This window comes from Etheostoma cragini, chromosome 15 (genome assembly GCF_013103735.1).
Source record: "Etheostoma cragini isolate CJK2018 chromosome 15, CSU_Ecrag_1.0, whole genome shotgun sequence".
Classification (NCBI taxonomy): Eukaryota; Metazoa; Chordata; class Actinopteri; order Perciformes; family Percidae; genus Etheostoma; species Etheostoma cragini.
Window position 1 is genome coordinate 17,617,269 of NC_048421.1, and position 10,236 is coordinate 17,627,504.

Genomic DNA, 10,236 nt, shown 5'->3' on the forward strand with positions numbered 1-10,236 from the left:
TTGGAAAAAGGCTGCAATGAAACAAAGAGTGAAAAATTTAAAGGGGTCTGAATACTTTCCGTACCCACTGTAGATAAACTAATATGTGATGCGTTATTATAGATTAAGCTACCCAGCTATGTGTTATATTTCAAGTTAGCTACTAGCTGCAATATTAAAGTAGCAAACACAATAATGCATCGATAATTATAATACAGTACTGTAGGCCAGTAAATAGAATTCTAAAAATGTGCTGTTCTGCAAACATTTAGACTTCTTACTGAATGCAGGACTTTGTCTTGGAACACAGGGTTTCTACACTGTGGTTTTGCTACTTTTACTGAAGTTATTTAAATATCTGATTATATAATTCTATGACGACTGCTAATAATCAATCAGTAGCATCCCATCATGTTTGACATCCGTGAGCAGGCGAGATACATCAGTACAGAACATGACTCACATTCATTTAGTATTCAGACAGTGCCGGTCCTCTCCTCCGTCAGGAGCCTCCTTTCTTCCTTATTTTCTTCTTTTTCTTTTTGTTGTCCTGACTTTGGCTCACCGTTTACAGGTTGCCATGGGAACGGGACCCACAAACAAACACACACGCACACACACACACACACACAGGGATTTATATTAAGGCCGGCTAATAAAATGAAATGAAAAACAAAGAATTTTATGAGATGTTCAACAGTTGCCTATTCAACAGTTGAGGATCTGCAGTGAAAATAAATCAGCTTGTCTCTCCTGTCCACTAGGTGTCTGTATTGACAGGCTGAGATTTGGAATCACCACGTCACATGTGATAGTAAAATAAATGAAACCTTATTTTTTCTCTCTAAATGGTATAAGAAAGTACCCACACAACAACAAACAACTTAAGAAAATGTTGTTTTTTATAATACTTTGAAAGTATACTTGTTGTTTTGCAGTAAAATGTCTCCTTTGACTGCTATATTGTTTAATATGATATTATGAGATGCATCCTGATGTGTCAGAGTGAGAGCAGCATCTTACTGTTGTACCTACTCGAGGTGGAGCTACAATTAACTCTACTTTCATTCATTTTGTGGTTTTATTTAATTTTTATAGCATTTGAAAAAGTAGTTTCAAAATAGTATTGATTAAAAGTTGATACATTCCAGTCTGTGATTATCCATCAACAGTATTTTCCTTTAATTTTAGTCAAAATATTTCCTAATTTCTGCTTTTCTAACTCAAACATTAGGTATAATTTCCTATAAAGGAGGTTTATTGACCATAAATTCTAAAAAATAACTGTAAAACTAAAGTTAATAAGTCAGTGTTACGTAGTGTTGAAAACATAAAAAAAGTGACAAACATAAAAAAAAGCAGCAAAAGTGATGAAAAAAGGAACAAAAACTTAAGAAAAACTTAAAAATATTGATAAAAAGCATCAGCAAAAGTGTTGATTTATAATTTTGACGGGAATACAACACAAATGTTATGTGAGAACCGAAATCTCCACACGTTTCTCTCACCCTACATGCCGAGTTCATGTATATGTATTTTTTTATTTCTATGTAATGTTTTTCCATATTCTGGTGTAATTACAGACCACAATTATGCAATAATTTTTTCTTTGCACAGCCTAATGACGCTGTAATCCATTAGCCTACTTTTTCTTTACATAACTCCCATGAATACATTAGATTTATCATGTGCTGAAATTGTTTACTTTGATATTTTCTCTGGTGTTAATTACGATGATTTCCATGCTGCAATGAAATACTTTCCTCTTCTCTTTGATGGGGAACATAAATTATGCAAGTTGTCTGCATGTGAAATGGAAACCAGCAGCCTCCTGAAATGTGGTCAAACAAAATGAAATGCAGCACATGATTCGTGGTCCAATCATGCCGTGGTGCCAACTGAAAGGGCCTTTTAAGATGGACGTTGTTTGTGTTCGGTTTATCACTCCTTGTTGTTTCCTGCGGCAGCATCCGTAACCTGTTGTTGTCCGGGCTGGTCTGGCCTTGGGGTGTTCTTGTCCTCGTGCGGCTAGACTGGAGAGCAGGCCAGTCAGGGCCTTTGTCATTTCCCGACCGCCCAGGCCCAGGAGCCTTACTGCCACTCAGACGAGAACACAGTCCCTTACCACTCTGAGCCTCAAGTGTCATTATTCAATCAGTCGGTTCATAGGTTATTATGGTTATATGTAATAGTCCTAGGCAAGGCAAGGCAGCTTTATTTGTACAGCACATTTCAGCAACAGGGCAATTCAAAGTGCTTTACACAAAATCAGTTAAACCGATGAAAAAAAGTCATAAAATAGATAAAACACAAGCGTAAACTTGAAACTACCTTCACACTAATTAGTCAATGTTAGTGCTACCTTTCGTGAGCCCCCTCAGTGTCACTACCCTTCACGACTCTATTTTTAGAGACGTTACCTTTCGTCTCCTTGGACTCTTCTTCACACTAATCAAGCCAATATAGTGCTGCCTTTTGTGTCTATTTTTGACACTATGCATTGACACTTTTTTTTTTAAAGTACTACCCTTCAAGTCTGTCTTTCTCTGTCTTTCTCTGTATAAAACCCTAAACCCTAACCCTAACCCACTTGAGACTACCTTCACACTAATTAGTCACTGTTAGTGCTACCTTTCATGTATCCTCTAAGTTCCACGTTGATATTATTTACAGAAACCCAGCAGTTACCACCAAGAGCAAGCGCTAGGCGACAGAGGCAAGGAAGAACTTCCTTTTAAGAGGCAGAAACCTCAAGCAGAACCATGGCTCAGGGTGGGCAGTCATCTGCCTCAACCGGTTGGGGGTGAGAGAGAAAGAGAGAGCAAGACATTGAGAATTGTAGCAGAGGGTGTTGAGCAGGAACATAGAGGAAGCAGTTGAATCCAAACCACAGATCCAAAGCCAGAAACACCTGCAGGAAGCAATAAGAGGAGAGAGGAGAGGGGCGAGAGAGCACAAGACTCCGGGATTTATCATCCTGAAGGCGCATTTGAAGTTTAGCTAACTAATGTGGCTTGATCGATAGATATGATTAAGTATCATCTACAATGAAACTTTATGGAGTGTTTCCTGATAATATTGCCTAAAGGAAGCATATATGCAGTGAACAGGTTTGGACCGAGTACAGATCCTAGTGGGACTCCATGACTAACTTTGGCGTGAATGTAGGATTCATCATTAACATGGACAAACTGAGATCGATCTTATAAATAAGACTTAAACCAGCTTAGCACAGTTCCTTTAATGCCAATTAAATGTTCCAGTCTCTGTAATAAGATATGATGGTCAATGGTATCAAATGCATCACAAATATCTAATAACACTGGTACAGAGATAAGTCCTTTGTCTGATGCAATTAGCAGGTCATTAGTTTCTGAGGACTATGGTTAACTGCTCCTCAAATCTCTGCAGGGTAAAATGAGACAGCTAGCTAGACAATAGTCAGGCGAGTTTTCTCTCGCCTGACTGTTTTGCAGCGGCTCTGTGAGGAATTTAACACCGCCCATGATGGTTCTGATTGGTTTAAAGAAATGCCATTAAATAAGCGTTTTTTACTCCCATACTCAAATGCCATGTTTAGTAGCCAGACTCTCCTTCAGCGCGCTTTGGAGGAGGGTCTGGCAAAGCGAGACTCTCCACCATGAGACACTAGAAGAATCTATTGTTGTGCTTGGCACCTATTTTCGTTCTCTGCGCCTATCGTCCGTCAGGTTTGGCTATGAACGGGCTGATAATGTGTAGTCTGAGTCCGGCATGAGAAGCAATCCATCGGCATTTGTTGAGATAATTCTGTTTGGACCAAAGCGGTGGAAATGCTGCTCGCATAGTGCAAAACTAGGATGGAAATAATTTCTGTCCTAACTCTGATAAAAGTTATGTTTTTTCAATCAATACTAGCAAAAGCTACATCTCTTGGCTAACACAGGAACACAATAATTTTCACACACTCAAAGACACTTTACAGAGTTTTTAATGGAAATATGCACACTTAAAATATTCACACACTAAACTACATTAAAAGTGGCTCTATTAAGGATTGTATTGGTGAAGAAAAAAGTAATTGTAACATGTAAAGTGTGTATATGGCAGCTTTCTAGTCTTAATGACTACTCAAAGCTCTTTTACATAGTACAGGAACCAGTCACCCTCAGATAAACACTTACAAACAGACACATTTACACTCCCATTGTGCAGCATCAATGGCAACTCAGGGTTTAGTGTTTTGCCATCACGTCATCATGCGATTGCAGGAACAGGGCTCGAACCCCTAACCTTCCGATTGGTAGGCGACCGCGCTACACCTGAGCTGGATGTATTTGGGGAGATAGCTCTAAACATTCCTACTAGTAATAGTTAATAGGACTTAAGAGAGTCCTGTTAACCATACTTAATGTTAATAGGTAGAAAGACGGGACACATTTATCACATTTTAGTTAATTAAATTATCATTTGCAGAAAGATGTAATTGACCAAAGAAATTAAAGCCACCTGTCAGAATTTCTGTCTTTGGTCCTTTTTGCCAGTGATGTAAATTAATGTAAATTTGCTCCCTGTGATGTTCAGGTGCTCAGAGAGCATCCGGTTTATCTCATGAGGCCATTATGTTTCTGCATAAATTACAGCCTGCAGCTGTAGAGCAGCAGGCCCGAGACAAAAAGTTTAATTATTTCTGACACTGAGACTAATGACAGTATTTTTCTTCCCTTATAAATCCGATATAACTAAATTCACTTACTGGGATGGATTAGCTGTTTGTTTACTGAGGCTTGAACTGTAGCATCCTGCCGACTGGGGATGAAATAGAGGAATAAAGTCCTACATTTCTAAACTTCACTGGAAGGAAATATCAAAGCCTTGGCTTATGAAAGCAAACTGGCACCCTTAAATATCAGAGAGAGGTCACTGTGTAAAAAGTTTAATGTTAAATAACAAGAAATCCTCTAATTTGGTACCACCAAACTTCCCTTGGCACGCTTGTTTTGGCAACAACCAAAATGTATTATATGCCAGCAGTGCAAATGTACAGGTAATGATGGGATGGCAAAGCATTTAATGACTGCTAGATAGACAAGCTAAAAGTTATGTATGCCATTTTCTTATGACACATTTCCCCAATGACGCTGAAGTATGCTGTGAGAACGCGTCCATGCGGGAATTGACTGTTTTAGAATAGATAAACCCTATTATAAAGTGATGAGCACAGGGATGTAGTACAGATACTCAGTAATGACTTTGGGTGGATGTTTCCTCTTTTTCTACCCTTCCCAAAACCAAAAATACAAGAGTAAAATTGTGGTTTGGGGTATTTGCTTTGGATTCTTTTCCTCTTTTGGTCCTTTCTTGTGTTTGTGTTCTGTTCCTCCCTGGTCTTGTGTTGTTGATCCTGTCTTGTGTTCCCTGAGTCTCTGTATGTTGTGTTTCCTGTTTTATTTTGAAGTCCGGTTTTTGTCTCGTCTTGCCTTTAGTTTTACTTCCTGTGTCTTCCCGCTCTTGTGATTACCTGATGTTTACCACCTGCTTCCCTGCCCTCTTGTTACCTCATTACCTTGCATATTTAATGTCTGTGCTTCCCTTGTCTCTTGTCAGATCCTTTTGTCCTGTCAGCTTGTTCCAGTTGTGTTCCAGATTTTCCCTGTGAGTCTTCCCCCATGCAGTTTCCCTGTTTTTTGTGTTGCCTTCCCCCTGGACCTTTTTTTTGGACTTTTTCATTTTGGACTTTTTGGACTTTTTGTTGTTCTTGGATTTTGCCTGTTTCTTTTGCGCCCTGTGTTTTTCCTGGGACTTTGTTAAATAAATCCTTGTTTACTTGCTCCCGCCTGCCTCCCTGATCTCTGCTTTGTGGTCCTCATTCCTGCCTGAGTGTCACAAGTAAAAGTGTATGGAATCCCTTAAATGTAAACTGTTCCCTATGAGGGAAATGGTGCACTATGTATTTAGTGTACTCACCATTTTGTAATGGTGTTTGAATACTCAGCGGTTAATTTCATTAACTTTACAATCCACCATGAAATACCTTCATTGCACAGCTAACTTGAGCGCACATACGATGCACCCAACATTTTTATTCCTGTATACCACAATGCTACGTGGTTGTGTTTTCCTGGAGGAGAAGAAGAAGCAGAATGACTTGTTTTGTGAATCCATAGAGTATAGTTTTACTAATTAATAAACACTATACAGGGAATAGTTAGTGAGGAAATGGTTTCAAACACAAAAACTCAGTGGTATACATAGTAACGATCTGTTATACAGAAAAAAACAGACTGCAGAAGGCCGTGATTGAACAAGGTTGTGTAATAATTTGCAACAATGACCAGCTTGTTACATTATCTCGTATACCTCCTTAATAGTTCTTCTATTAAGGAGTAATGCTACACTAATCACCTTCAAAAATAGCCTACATTTAACCAAAAGCTAATCATTCTTTTCAGATGATTGTTTGATATTTGAAATTTGAGCTTCATGTGATGGCAGAAGCTGAAGTGGAAAATGTTGATTGCAGTGTGGAGATGGTGTGTTTCTCTCTCTGTCTCTAGGTTGGTGCATCTGTAGTCTGCTGATAATCAGGCCGAGAGTTAAAATTCAGAGCAGTGAGCTGTCAGGTCAGGACGAGCTGACATCGTTGCTGTGAACATCCTGAATGCTCTGCACACACAGATTGTGTGTTTTTTAAGAGGAAAATCCCATCAAGCGCGCTCATGCACACGCATTCATTAATTACAACCTCTGCAACAAAAAGACACATTAGTGAATTGCACTAATCAGTCACATGTTATATGGGACAGTTGCTTTCAGCCATGTGCATCACAGTCTCAAACTGAACACCTTCTGCTGTTATTAAGACAGATTAATGTAACATTTTAACTTTAACCTTTTTGCTAGGTTTTTACATCTTTTTTTTAGGGCTGTCAAACGATTAACATTTTTTAGTTGATTAATCGCATAGTAATGGTGAGTTAACTCACGATTAATCGCATTTTTAAAATTCTATTTCAAATCCACTCCAATTGAAGTTAAATGCGATTATCAAATGTAATGACACATTGTCATTCATACCAAATGTACTTAATAAGTAAAAACTAGACCAATTGATCTCAAGGGGGTTTTATTGACTGGCTGTCACTTACTGCATTTGTAATCAAGAAGTTACTTACAGTTATTGAATGTAAAGTGGAACAAAAAACAAAATAATTTCTGATGATGTTGACAGTCAACTTGCTGTGTCTTGAGTTCAGCAGTATTAGGTGGGCTATGTTTGAAGTGGCCAACCACTTTGCGAAATTTAGCAAGTGCACCTTCAAATGCACTGTTTTGTAGAGACACTGTGACTGAGGGTTGAATACTATGAGCCGTGCATGGCAGGTGTTCGAATGGTAGCTGTTTCGAAGCTGCAATCATATTTCTAGCACTGTCTGTGTTCAGCGTGCTCACTTTCTCTTCAGTGTTCCACTGACCTGCCACATCCATAAAATGACTCGCGCATACGTCAGCCATATGCCTCTCATCAGTTCTCATTACAGTCAATGCATGTGAATGCAGCTTCCACTCCTGGTCGATGTAATGAGCTGTTACTCCAAGATAGCTATCATTACCTAGCGATGTCCAATAGTCACCAGTAAGCGCGACAGAAGCTGTGTTGTCCAAATTCGTAGCTAGTTTTTCCTTCTCTGTGTCATACCACTCGTGTATCCTGGACATGACTGTGGCCCTGGATGGCAACTCGTACGTGAGGTCACCGGAGGCAATCCGGATAATATCACGGAGACCTTTGTCTTCCACTATATAAACTGGTCTGCATGCTGTGGCTATCCATTTAGCTACAGCTTGGGTCAGTTTACTGGAGGTCGACGTATCCATCGATCTGCTTCTAAAACGGCTGTCAAGCGTAGTTTGTCGTACGTTACCAGAAGCAGAGCTTACGCTGGGATCCGTGTGCTTGGCTTGCAAGTGATACCTCAGACTGGATTTACTTCGGTGATAACTAAACTCAGCTCAACAAATGCTACATATAACTTTCGTTTTGTCAAGTGTACTATCTGGCAAAGTTTTGAAAATAAACTTCCCATCCATTGTCCCTTCTTTCTCCATAATTCAACTTCTGTGCTGATTCTTTTCAATCTGGCTGCACACCCTTCTATGAGACTGCCACTTGGCGGCACAGCTACTGTTCATCAGTGTCGCGCGCCCTGTGCAAACACCTTAATACGGGTCATTCAAGGGGTCAAAGACAACGTGCGTTAATTGCAACATTTATTCTTAATCAAATTAATATATGATTGCGTTAACTCGTTATTATCGCGCTAATATTGACAGCCCTACTTTTTTTATTTAGATATCTCCCAACAAAACCATGTAACGTTTAACTCCATGTTAATATTACATTGTCAAATGTAAATTTAAATGGGCTGTTCTTATATAGCGCTTTTCCAGTCTTGTCGACTACTCAGAGTGCTTTTACATCTACAGGAACCATTCACCATTCCCACACATTCATACACTGTGGCCGAGGCTGCCGTACAAGGTACCACCTGCCCATCAGATAAATACTCACACACATTTTACGTTTATACTTATTTTTGTGCATGACAAAAGAGTACAGCCATGCTTGGGGCTCTTAGAAGCTTACTTCAGAACAGTAGGGCCTTGAGCCAAATGCTAATGACGTAGATGTGACGTGAGCAACCTGTCTGAAAGTTGTAGGTCTTCACTCCCAATCAGCAGAGACGGGAGATAACATAGACACAGGCTAAATATTGCTAAGTCAAATGCTATTTAACATGAGTAATTAAACCTAAACAGCTAATGTAAGTCGAAACTCTCTGCGTGCTTCTCCTGGCAATACGTTGATCTGTCTACTATGTGACAGCGTGGTCATGACACAATCGTATTTTTACAAAATAGCCTGCTACAGAACTATGAGTTGTAAAGTAATGGAGCCTTTATACATTGTCGTCTTTCTTTAAAATAAACAATGGACAATAAGAGTATTTAAACGCTTCCGATTTAAAGTTTATGGTTGTCAAAATAAATGTCAGTAAATGGAATGCTAACTGCAGGTGAGTGCTTGGTAGCATTTAAATGGCCATGTGAGCTACGCTTTGTGAAGGCTGGCTTACCCCCTTGGTAATTACAGGGTCACATTTCTCTCTCTTTCTTTACAAGTCTGTGCTAAGTGGCTCTCCATATTTGTACTTTCTAAATCCAAAATGTGAATGTTATTTCAGCAGCAGCACAACCTTACAGCATAATAGTTGTCCTATCTGGTGCCATCACTAGACTGATTTAAGTTTTGAATTTAAGGCTGCTATATTTAACAGTAAGTTGATGTCATTTAGGTGTGAGGATGGTGGATCAGAAAGACAACAGGTAGGTCTAACATCAGGTGGAAATATAGGGGGTAGCCACTTGAAACCAACAGATTCGTTTGTTAATATTATTATAATGGTAAAACTAAAATGGAAAATATATTACATAATGTTTGTTTGACAATACATTAGGGCTCAAATGTTTGGGCACCCCAGTTTAAAATTTGTATTAATGTGCTGAAAGAAGGCAAGAAAAGATGGAAAAATTTCCAAAAGGCATTAAATGACAGATTAGACATTCGTATAATATGTCACAAAAAGTTAGATTTCATTTCCATCATTTACACTTTCAAAATAACAGAAAACTAAAAAATTGCGTCCGCAAATGTTTGGGTACCTTGCAGAGTTTCTAGCATGCACCGCCCCCTTTGGAAAGCTTAGATCTGAAAGCATCATGGATTGTTCTCAATCATCGTCTGGAAAGACCAGGTGATGTCAATCTTAAGGTTTTAAATGCCCGGCCTCATCTGACCTTGCCCCAACAATCAGCACCAAGGGTTCTTCTAAGCAGTTGTCTATAAAAATAAATGTGAGCGTCAAAAATAGTTGACGCTCACAAAACAAGAGAAGGCTAGAAGAAGATAGCAAAGGGTTTTCAGATGTCAATATCTCTGTTCGGAATCTATTTAAGAAATGGCCTTCATCAGGAACAGTGGAAGTTAAAGCAAGAAAAAATATCAGAACAGCTCGCAGGATTGTGAGAAAAGCAAGTCCAACCCCAAGCTTGAGTGCACGATCCATCCAGAACGACCTGGCAGACACTGGAGTTGTGCTACACCATTCCACTATGAAGAGATACTTGTACAGATATAGTCTTCATGGAAGAGTCATCAGAAGAAAACCTCTTCTAAGTACTCACCACAAAAATCAATGTTTGAATTTTGCAAACCAA

At 39.1% G+C, this 10,236-nt stretch overlaps 1 protein-coding gene across 1 annotated transcript in view; it reads left to right on the plus strand.

Moving 5' to 3' along the window:
* The window catches only part of si:ch73-281f12.4 (RA_Radil_like and Myo5p-like_CBD_Rasip1 domain-containing protein), a 54,945-nt gene extending 45,360 nt beyond the window's left edge, over positions 1-9,585 (plus strand). Inside the window, exon 18 of the transcript XR_004659537.1 lies at positions 9,575-9,585. The gene's annotated coding sequence lies outside the window, so the exon portion shown is untranslated. The remainder of the gene's footprint in view (positions 1-9,574) is intronic.
* Positions 9,586-10,236: the final 651 nt, after the last annotated feature.